Genomic DNA, 12,063 nt, shown 5'->3' with positions numbered 1-12,063 from the left:
TGGCTGCATTAGTATTTTCTGACACAAGCAATGAAGCTTTGTATAATGACAAGATTTGACATCCACCTAGAAGGTATCTCTGCTGTGCCAAACCGTAGTGACTGCAGCCATAGCATTAGCCATTAGGAAAAGAACAGGGATAGAGCACAAATTCAGCTCAGATCAATATTTTTGCTTTCAGGGAATTTATTGCTTTCAGTGAGGAGAAAGAATAGCAGCAAGCATTGTTCTCCAGAGTAAGATCATTGGAGTCCTTATACATGTGCACCTTCTTGCAGAGAGCTACTGGAAGCTTGAAGCCTAAAACCTCCAAAATTAAATGCTACTGAGTAATGATGTAGCATTCACTCTAATTCTCATGTTTTACACAGAGGCTTCAGGGACTGATACTTGCTGCTACTTTTCTTTATGGATGTGGTAAATTGGGTTTGGGTGCTTGTTTGGGGGAGGGGGTGGCATTTTTTTTTTGAAGTAGGATGAGGAGAAGGGAACAATGCAGGAGGGGAAAGGTGTCAGTATTCCCAGATATTCTAGAGACAGGGCAAGAGACCTTATGTACAGCCTTGAGAGCATCACTATCATGTGCCAGCGGCACTGAGTGAGAACACATGAGGTGTTCCTTCATGTCCAGCTCCCTCATTTTAGAAGTCAGAAATGTCACCAGAACAACTAGCTTCTGCCTAAATCTGCAGGAGTCCCTGTTTCACCTCATGGAGGGTTTATGTGGGGAAAAAGCTTGAACCACAGGCAGTGTTTTGAGGTAGAACAGTACTTTAGCAGAAGCCAAATATGACAAAGCAGGATGCAGCTTGCATAGAGCTGAAAGGGAAAAATGACATTCATTTTATCCAGAGTAGCCGATATCTTTATGGCCAGAGGACTGATAAAATATTCAAGTCTGTGGGCTGATTCAACTTGATTTAGAGAGTATCATAATCCTAAAGCTGTCCTTTAACTATCAGTTTATTGTCGGATCTTAGGAGAGTGTCTTGCCTTTTTAATTTTTTATGGCGATGAAAACAGCTGAGGATACTAAGTGGAATAAAGTATCTTTCAGGTAGGAGGAGTCTCATCTCCTGGCATGGTTCTCTTCCAAGTGGAGTAGGTGCTCCTCTGTGCACAGCTCATTTCAGTGGGTCTCGTGCTGACTCCACGTTTTTTCTCAGGACGTCTGACACTTTTTGATGCAATTCTCTGTCTCTTGCAAGATTTTTCAGTACAATCTCCTGCCTCACTTTTTTATTCTCATCTTTGGTTCTTTCCCACCTCTTAATCTAACTCTGCATTCTCAGTACTTTGCTCTCTTGCACTCCCTTAAGCCCCAAATTACACACTGAAATGACCGCTTTCAGTGTCACTCAAAATAACCCTCAATTTGAAAAAAGTTCCACTTGATTTTTCTTCTGTGTGTGGGTTCTGGTTAATACAGCTATCTGGAGGTAGATTTTCCTGTTATTGACTGAATTTTGCCCATGGGAGTTAGCATGCTGAATTCTGAATCTCTTGGAAACTTTTTGTTTATTTAGACACTTCGGTCAAACAAACTACTGGTCTCTTCAGTGGAAAACTTGTCCCAGATGATTTTTTTAAAGCAGCAAAAGGACTTTAAAAGCAAGCCTCAAGACATTACTCTTAATTACATCCATTTAACTCAGCAGATATTTTTTCCCAATTAGTGAATACAGATGCCTGTTGTCTCTGTTGTCTCTCTGGGAAGATAGTGTTTAGGGATATTAATTAAACTCTTCCCATGCAGTTTTGCATTTTTTCCCTTGGCATAGTTATTAAAAAAAATCATTTTATTAATTGCTAATATTAGTTTGAAAGAGAGTTTATTGACTGCTTGGGTGGCACAGTTTTTGCTCAGGTACCCACTAGCTGTTAGTAACAAATATAATTTGAGCCTGTCTAGCTTTGGACTGCTGTTTTTATTACTAGATCTTTCTTTTTTTCAGTTTCAATGAGAGTTGTTTTGTTTTGGGAGGTAGCAAATGATACTGTAACCTGATTGTCACATTTGACTACACATCAGCAATGGTGGGTGTCCTTTTATCTAAGCTTTTCGGCTTAAAGCTTTTCAGCCCTGCCTCACCTGCAGGCGTGTCAGGATCACACCACAAACACGCACCCCTGTTTGCATTCCCAAAATGACGTGCCTCTCACAGACACATGGGTGTTTTCACAGTGGCCTGTTTCCAGAAGGAATCCCATTTCTAGAGAGAGGAATCTGGCAGTCAAGGTTACAAATGGAGTGTGACTGAAAATCACTCACTCTGTAGAACAGAAACCGTGCACAGCTGCAGTGTCACTGGATGAAATCACCTCCAGTGCTCACTGGCCTGCAGGCTGAGGGCCCCCCCAGCCACAGCCCCTCAAGCGTGGTGTGGGCTGGGAACAGGGCAGGGGGTGCTCGGAGCACTGCCGGTGCCGTTCCTGCCCAAGGAGCAAAGAGGCAGTGGGCACCTCACTAAGCGGTAACCTCTCGCCACCCCCACCTTGGCAGCAGTGAGCACAAGCAAAAGGTCTCCTCAGCAGCCCCACAAGGGAAGCACGGCAGGGTGAGAGAGGAGGCATGAGCACAGCCTTGTTTCTGTGCTGCACGGTGCCCTGCAGCTGTGCACATGCACGCTTGCACCCCCCCACACTCACCTGCTTCCTCCAGCTGCTGTCAAGTGTTCTCTCAGTGCAGGACCTAGAGTAGTGAGAGATGAAGATGATACAAAAACAAGAGCACTCTGTTACTGCAAAAGGTGACACACAGCCATGTCACTCTGTTTTACTCTGTACCTTCTGCAGCACTGATGTGCATCCTGCTACCAGGATCTGACAGATCTCCACCCTGTGCTTTGTCCTTCTCGCCTGAGGTACAGGTGAGCACGTCAGTGAAATGTGTTCAGGGCTTGGCTTGGCCTGTGGGATTCTGCCTAGAGGGAACCAGATATGACAAGGAGCCTGGTGGGAGCTGACAGTCTTTTAAAAAAGATCTAACATCTAAAGTTTTAGCTAGGGATGTAAATTTTCCTTAGTGAAGGGCTTTGGTATGTAAAGTTGTTTGACACATATGACCACCTTTGGCTGTGTTATCCTACACAGCAGTGACCTTAAGGGCTAGAGCAATGAGAAGCACACGGCGTATCCTTAAACACTTGCTGACAGCAGTGGCCAGTGGTGAGTTCTGCAGCCATCTCCATCTACACTCAGTGGTAATGGTGATGGCTGACCCCTCTTGGAGACTAACCCTAGCAATTACAGCATTTATCCATGAAGTGAGAGATGCAGCGCTCAGCCTAGGGGGCATGTGAAGTCTCATTACCCAGGACAGCACCCCAACTAAAGGTATGCACATTAAGCTCCCCCAACCCCTTTCTCCATAAGCTGCCCCCCACTCAGTTGCAGAAAAGATGCAAGATTCTTCAGCTGCAAAAGAATGAGTGAGCATGGCGTGGGACTAATCAGGGGCAACTGTAAAAGATCTGTGCCAAAGGGCTGAGGACTGTGTTGGGTCTTGGATTCTGGTCTAGAGGTGACATTTTAACTTGTACAAGTAGGAAGCAGTTTCAGGTTGTGGCTCTGACTCAAATATACACTTAAGCCAGGGTTGCTGGACCCCCAAAATCAGTAAGACATGAATTTTCAGGCATACGCTGCTATTTTACTAGCAACAGTCTAGGCATAAAATACCCTTGCCTCATATGTCATGTCATGCCTCAGGAATCCAGTACTCCAATATATAGATATAGGTATTCATGTGCTTGGGAACACTTGCTTGGGAATTTAATTCCTGGGGCTGATGTGGAAATGCTCTGCATCACTGTGTGCTGTTCCCTGACTTGCTAGGTGCCTTAGAGGAGTGATGACATGAAAAATATTAGTGCAGGATGCTGTATAGGCATAAGGAACACACAGGTACACACACACAGAGAAGCCAAACTTTTCTCTCTGCTGCACAGCATGAAACCCTGAGCAAGACACCAATGAAATCAGATGAACCCTTCACTGCAGAAGCAGTGAAGTGCTGTGTGGAGGCTAGTCTACCTGCAGTCTATTCTAATGGTTCAGCAGAGTCACCTTGTGCTTCGGGAACTAAATGATGTATGGAGTTTTTATTTGTCTGGTCTATGTCTTTTCTCCAGCCACTGCCTAGTGCAGAATGAAAATACGTCAGCTTTTCTATTTCTAAGATAGTGTATACACAAACCTAAGGTTTATAGACACAGTAGTTTTAGTAAAAGTTCTGTCAGCTGTCCCTGTATTGAATGAGCAACAGTACTTTGGCTTTGAGAAAGGCTCTGAGCCCTGTGGTTTTGCTCCTTCTTTCTCCATGCAGTGGATATTAACGGTTGTACAGCATGTAGAGAGCTCAGCTGAAGTACAACAAATGAATGTCAAAGGCTATACATTAGTGGAAAAAAATGAGTAAAACCACGCTCAGAGAAACAGTACTCCTCACCATATCTACCAGTACTTGGGTATTTTCCTGAAAACTGTTGTGGAATGATTACAATTTTTAAATTGACAGCAGTACATTTGATCCAAATAAAGATGTCTTTCATTTTCCATGAAGTTATAATCAGCAGCCCAAAATATAAATAAAAAGCAAACCTTTTTAATTAGGTTTAAAAATATGAATGCCTGCCTGGGTTGATAGCATTAGTGGATTTTTTCCTTGCTGATTATATGCAGGATGCCAGCCTGTTGTGCTGTTTATTATCAGTAAAAGCATTTCAGATGTTTTGGAATCAATTTTCTATATTTGATTTATCTTTGACATCAGCACTAAACCCACTGCAAATATTTCAAATATTGAAATGAGTATAAGCAAACATTTAACAGTGGCATGTAAATACCAATAAAAACTTACAGGTAAAGATCCAAAATGCAGATGTCTTTTTACACATTTTACTCAAAAACTCCAAAGTGTGGAGGAAAAACAAGGGGAGTGGTATTTAAATACACTGAAAAGCATCATTCTTCATTAACCATCCCACTGACCTGAGTGACCAAATGAAGAGTATCCTGGAAAAGCCGGATCCTATAGTGGCTATTTCTATGGCAAAGCTTTAGTTCCCTCCTACTGACATCAAATGAAATATGGAAACTCTTAAGAGTCATCAGTTACTGAAGTGCCCAAAACAGGGTGTTTCTAGCTGACTGGCACCTCCTAGGGAAGCAAAGGGATGCACACCTGCAGAGAGAGAGGAAAGCTTAATGATATGCCCAGCCACTATATTGAAACTTGTGAATACCCAAATCAACTTGGACACTGTGCTATTTCCTGCTTTCTGACTTTAAGCAGATGATACATCCTTGTAACCTGCCAGAAAGCTTCCCCTCTGCCTCTACACAACAGCCAGTCCCATCATAGCCCACCACTTTAAAAAAAAAAAACCAACCAAACAGCAAAAACATAACCAAAAAAGGCTCAGCTAATTCATTACAGCACTTGAAAGATTTATGAAAAAATCTTTAACACAGTGATTAGCCAAAGGGCTGGGGGAGAGTATGCTGGTAGATTTGAGATGAGAATTATTGGATGACATTAGCATGGCATTCTTGAAAATAAAGAGCAGATTAAACATCTGTGTCAGAGCAGCATTACAGCCTAAATGGAACTAATACCGTGAAATACTGTTCATAAATATAAGTGCTGCTTTAGCTGCTGCTTTTTTTTTTTTTTCCTTTAGGGGGTTATGTAATGCAATATACAACTTTACTCAGAATGATAATTTGTGTCACGCTTATATATGACTTTGGCAGAGACACAATCCATTACAGGAATTGCCGGCAACCAGTAAAGATCCCTGCATTGAAAAACATGTAATTGCACTGAAAGGGAAAGCAGAAATCCAGCTCACACAGGGAATTTTCTGGTCTGATGCCTGCCCACACAGACACTGATGAGGGAGCAGGTTGCTGTGGAGATGAATGCATCTTCACAATGGCAGCCAGTTTGTGAATTGTTCGCTGGGAGCCCGGCCGAAGAAGCAGCTGACAGCTGGTCATTGGCGTGGGCAAAGGCAGGAGGCTGGGCTTTGGGAGGAGGGGACATGTGCCACCAGCTCACCTTCCTCAAGAATACAGCACCACTGAGGCCATTAGCCACCTCTGCTCTTGTCACAACAGAGACAGAAACCCAGAAGGCATAGAATGTACTCTTCCCACACACTGTAATTTCTAGTGGTGTTGGCTTTACTGGCAGAAATGAAGTGCTCCGCACTTCATCATTGGCCTCAAAAACCCAGTGATAAATGGACATGCAAACTCCAGTTCCCGTTGCTAACAGTCAGGATTGACCTTGGCAAGACTTGGATCCCTGAAGTGTTTTTCCAGTATCAACCTTATCGGCATAGCAGTGGAAAAGGAGAACAGGAAGCAGAGCACAAAGAAAGCACAAAAAAATGTGGCTTTTCTACTAGACAGAGATGGAGGTGAATTTCCTGCCTGCTCACAGTTCCTTTTCTCTAACTCCTGTGTCAGTGCTAACTAGCACAGAAATGTTCTGTTTGACAAAACTCCCAACATGAGGGTGCCTGTACCCTTGGCCTTCTTAGTAGGGCTGAGTGGACAATGACACAAGCAAAGCCAAAATTACAAGTTGTTTCTGCACCTGAAGTACTTCAAAACCTCCAGAAAACACTTCAAACTGTACCCATAAAAGAAACCACTCATTTATTTTGGAAGTCCTTATTCTTAAACACCAATTGTAATGAGGGCCCTGTAACTCCTCTTAAGAAACGGTCAAACTGTGTCTCTATATACAGCTATTGCACAAGCAACCTCCTAAAATCAAGCCAGCACAGCCTCAGCCTGGTAATATCACCAATACTCTGCATCACACAACCAGCTAGCTCATGTCTGTCTGAAGTGACACGTGGGCAGAGGAAACTCCCATCTGCTCACCTGTAACCGTGGGGCAGTAGTAACCAAGTCCTTTATAGGTGTAAGATTTCTACCACAAAGCCTGAGCTTACCAGTGCTCAAGTTTACATTCTCTCCTCTGCTTTAATGGGGACAACCCTACAAACTTCAAAGTACAACCTCATTTCTGGGGGGCTAAGAAGAGCTCCCAGGCTTTAAAAGTTCTATTTTCCTTGCAGGAGGTAAGTCAGTCAAAGTGGGAGTACAGACATGTAAATGCACACAAAAGAAATGTGGGTAGAAATACCAGGAAAAAAAACGTGCCTGATTCACTGTCAGACTCAAAAATCCAAGCGTAATTTGAACAGCAACAGCAAATCTGATCATTCTTCATTTCCATCCTTGCAGACATACCAGAAAGTAATGAGATCTCCATACAGGACAACAACCCTGGGAGTAATCCTGAAGTACTGGCTACAAACACAGCCAGGATTTCAAGACCCATTGGCAACGCCTTTTGTTGTTAACTCAAGCAAGTCTGTTTCCAAACATTGTAATCCAAGGGTTAGCCTTTTATCTCAACACAAAAAAGAGAGCTAGTCTTTCCTTGTAAGATCGTCCTAGTATGGAGCAGTGATAGTCACTTTATTTCCACCGCTCTTGAAATTCAAAATTCAATGTTGCCAAATTTAATTATGTCAAAAATGCTAATAGAGTCCAAGATAGGCTAGTTAATACTTGAATGGGGATCCATATTGCAGCCCTGGGTATTGCAGAAGTTGTTTCTAAGCAGTGGGCAATAATCAGACTACAAAAACTAAACAGAGACACAGACTTCTAATACTCCAGGACTGCTGCACTGATAACAAATGGGAATTAAAAAAAGTAATCCTCTTTCTCATTTCAATAAAATTGGAAGTGTGATAATGCATCTGGCATATAGATTAATAAGAATTAGGGCAAAGAAATTGATGGATTAATTTATGGACTTACAGATAGCTAAATAAATTTCTAAATTAGTTAGTTTACCACATAGTGGAATCTCTTACCTTAGTTAAATGGAACACAAGGGAAGAAATTTATCTGGGAGGAATTCAGTGTAAGTTCTTGAACTCTGTAAAACTCCCTGTGAAAAAAAACAAACGAACAAAAAATCAGAAAAGGTAAAATGAACTTCTAAGTCTACTTACTTAAAATATATTAATACAAATTATACCTGCTTTGTTACATATTATAATCAAATCCTTTCATCTTTTGACAGAGGCCAGCCATCATAACAGAAATCTTTTTTTTTCTGTCTATATGAATGAAGCAGTATTGCACTTATATTCTTCTGTCCATTTAATTTCTGACTCTTTGTTCCTTTTCACACTAAGCCTGCCAAAAATTGTATGCATTAGTCTTTTTTAAAAAATTCCTATATTAAATATATGAGATATAAAATTCCATTTCTTTGGGTCTTACTTGTGCTAGTTACCTGTGAAAGGAATGCAGCAAAATACCCTCTAATAAGATTTTGTGGACTCCTAGCCTGGCATTATTTGGCTTTCTGATGGAAACCTTTGGGGTATATCTCAAACTATTTCTTCAAAAACACCCAGCAGCGTACCAGGCCAAATTCATATTTGCAATAGGCTCATACCATGGATGAATGTGACCAGCAGTTATGTTGCCTATTTCAGATGAGATGTGGTGATCCACACAGCCAAGGCTCTGAACAAGTAACTTGACAAGAAAAAAATCAATAAAATTCTCTTTAGAAATTATCATCCTGAACTAATATAGAGTCATAATACCAACTGTCTAGTAAAACTGTCCTTGTGAGTATCCATATCTTTTGTCCCTGGTAATTCCAAACATAATTATTTTGTTTTATAGAACATGAACCCAATTGTATCTTTGACTAAGCCTGGAAAGAAACATTGCTGGCCCTTGACGGTCGATATGACTGTTTTCCTCCCTATACATCACCTGCAGTAATACAGGTTGCATAAGGCTAAATGTTGATGTCAGAGATCTGGGCAGGCAGATTGTTCTCATTCTCTGCCTTGAATAATACCTGTGCATTTTGATGGCCCTCGGTGGATTTGCTCGCATCTAACACTCATCCAGGAACTAGGCTGCAGGAAACAATTTGCTGATGAGGTGTGAGCAAGGGTACAATCCAGCTCACTCACTTTTACTGCCTTGGCAAATTGTGCTGCCTGGAGAAAAGGGATTATTACAAGCCCATCCTACTTAACCATATATATTAATACATCGATAAGCTAAACAGGGAACCAAACCTATTGAATAAGAAGAGGTAATTTTTTTATACAAGACCTTATCATGACCCAGCCTTACATAAAACAATAAAAGTGACAGGAAAAACATTATACACTGTTAATAAGGTTTTCAGGCAAGCAGAAGAAACTGGAACGTTCTGATGATCTGATACATGAAATCCACCACTTGCATCTATGAAGTCTAATAAATGTGTGGAACTATAATTTACCCTTTTTCCTCTGTTCACTTTTATGTTAAAGAGACATTTCAGGCTGAGCATTTAATGGTAGTTACATATTGCAGCTCTCAGGTGGCTAAAATCATGGGGCTTTTAGTGTCAAGTCTTTTAAAACTGCCAGGTTTGCTGTAACTAGCCTGAAATAAAAGGCCTATTACTTAGCTGAACAATATGAGGCCCAGAAGATACCATGAGCTGAATACCCCATATCCCCATACATACTGCCCAATAGGTGCTAAGCTCTTTACAATGTTGGGTTTATTGGCAGGTAACAAGTAAAATACATGCGTATCAATGTAGAATTTGGTCTTGGTATAAAACAAAAGTTGTGATCTATTCTTCTCCTTCCAATACAAAACAGCATGAGAGGGACACAATTGCAATGTAAATGTACTGCATATTTGCCCCCCCACACCCCTCTCGCTCTACTGCAATGCATTGTTCTAGCCACAGTCATTAGTGGACACAAACACTCCCAATCCTTCTCGCTATTACCACTAGCTGTGATTAAGCTCGAGGTGCAGCAGGCCTTTCTGTGATTGCTACAGATTGTTCATCTCAGGAAACACGGCTGTTCTTTCAAGGTTATGTTATGGTTACTGTGATGGAGCTATTGCAGACATACTGATGACTTGTAGTTATTCTTCCTACCATAGGCCTTCAGTCATTTCAGTTCCCCCCAAACAAAATCAAAACATCAGCTTGTCCAGAAAAGACAGAATTTGTAATTGCTATCATAGAAATGCCCCTAATTCCTATTATTTTATGGAACAATTTTGAAAAACTCTTGCTGAATCTCAAGAGTGAAAAAACCCCCACAACCTCAAAAGCTTTCAGTTTTGAGTCAAGTTCATACCCAATGAAACCTAAGAACAAGTATGCAAATACTTCTGTCAGTGATTTGTGCTGTGTCTGCTTGTTCTTATCACCACATCAAGTCTGAAACCACAAGGTACCAATAAACCAACTGATGTACCTCCTATGTATCTGTGGCCAATGTACAAGCGCTGACCCCTGAAGTGAGCCCAGTTATTAGTCTGTCCAAAATCTGTAATGGTTACCACTAAACCATATTTTCCACTTAGGTATCCCATCTTAACATGAAATTTTCTTTTTGATAAGTAAAGGATACAGTGCACTTTGAAGGCATTTCACACCTTGGGAGTATGGTGATAGAGACCATCAATGCAGCTCCCTCTGAACCAGTATGTCCATCGTGTGGAACAGTGTCTCATAGAGAAACGACACTCCCAAAGCTGTACAACTCCATCACATTCTGTCGCCAGTGAGAAAGCTTCCCCGTGGTGGAGCAATTGTGCCTCAGCAATTCCATGTACTGTTCCCAGCATCACCATAAATGTACAGATTTCCAGCTGCAGCTGGAAAGCAGAGCTCTTGCATAAGGAACGCCAGGCAACACTAGAGCCCATACCAAATTCGGAGGGCCTGCCATGGCATGCATACTCACGTTACACTTAGACCTGCGGGCAGACCAAACTCGGGGCAGAAGCCAAACCACCACAGCACTCTTCACCTCAGGCATGTGCAAGTTCTGTACTTCACGTGCAAAAAAGCCCAGCCCAGAGTGTCTTGCTAAGGGAAGTGTCTTTTCGGTTTTGTGCTTATGGAAGAATTAGTACAATGGAACAAAATAATTTCAGACAAAAATTTCCATATAAATACAGTATCAAAGTTACTATTTTGTTAATTTTCTTCTTATCACTGGTTCATACCATAAGAAACTAAATTGGCATAAAAAAATCCACATCAGATGCAAGACAGGTCTTGTGCTCTCCTGACTGCTAGTTGGTGGCATGTCTCAGCCAGCAAAAAGGAATTTTACAGTAATCTTTGTCAACATCATATCTTAACCATGCAAGTGCAATTAATTACAACTTACAAAAGAAATCTTGTCCCTTGTATTTTTATTTTTAAAGCTTTTTTATTATTTTGTTTGAGCTTACTGTGTTTTTTCCATTTTTTTTAATTATTTTTTTTTTTTAGTTTTAAGGGTATAAATAACACTGTATATGATACAGGGAAGCAGTGGGAAGTGGGATGGAAGCAGTTATTGATTTACTAATGACATATAATTACCCAGCAAATGCATAGTTATCCTGAACTACACATTCAGGATACAGTATCAGCATTCAAACAGATAAACACCACCACCAGACATGCAAAAAATGTTAATGAACACCAAATTTCTAACACCCTTCTATAGCTAATCCTCAAGGTGTGAGCCCCTCCCTTTTGCACCCAGTAGTGTCCATGCTTCTTTTCAAGATGACACCTTTTTTTCTGGACAATCCCTTCATGTGAACAGGTTAGTGTTTAATCAGGGTAAGGGAGCCTTAGGCAAACTTTGTCATTGTTAGTTTTCTGCTTGTATTATCAGTTTTAGGGCAAACATCCTCTCAGAACAGACAATTTTTGATATTCTATTCACATACAGGGTTTACATTCAAATACCTACCAGATCATCTGTTGTCGTCTCAGCCGTGTTATCAAAAGGAGGCAGTGCAGATTTTTTGACACTTATATACATTATTATTATTGTTGTTATTAATATTACTTGGCCTGCTGTATTTACTTTTTTATTTCTTGTTACTCGTTACCCTGAGCACCAAAATACCTTTAAAGTGTTAGAACTGAGCCCCTAAAAATGTAAGTGAATTTTGCTTGAAACCAAACATTTTTAT

At 41.0% G+C, this 12,063-nt stretch overlaps 1 long non-coding RNA gene across 1 annotated transcript in view; it reads right to left on the bottom strand.

Annotated features, from left to right (window-relative positions):
- Positions 1–12,063, bottom strand: part of LOC114014995 (uncharacterized) — a 104,804-nt gene that overhangs the window by 8,153 nt on the left and 84,588 nt on the right. Inside the window, exons 3-5 of the long non-coding RNA XR_008732022.1 lie at positions 7,908–7,984; positions 4,993–5,185; positions 2,650–2,692 (exon numbers count right to left, since the gene is read on the bottom strand). This is a non-coding gene — a long non-coding RNA (uncharacterized LOC114014995). The remainder of the gene's footprint in view (positions 1–2,649; positions 2,693–4,992; positions 5,186–7,907; positions 7,985–12,063) is intronic.

Source organism: Falco cherrug, chromosome 4 (genome assembly GCF_023634085.1).
Source record: "Falco cherrug isolate bFalChe1 chromosome 4, bFalChe1.pri, whole genome shotgun sequence".
NCBI lineage: Eukaryota > Metazoa > Chordata > Aves > Falconiformes > Falconidae > Falco > Falco cherrug.
Note: the sequence above shows the minus strand (reverse complement) of the source record. Positions and strands in the feature narration are given on the sequence as shown.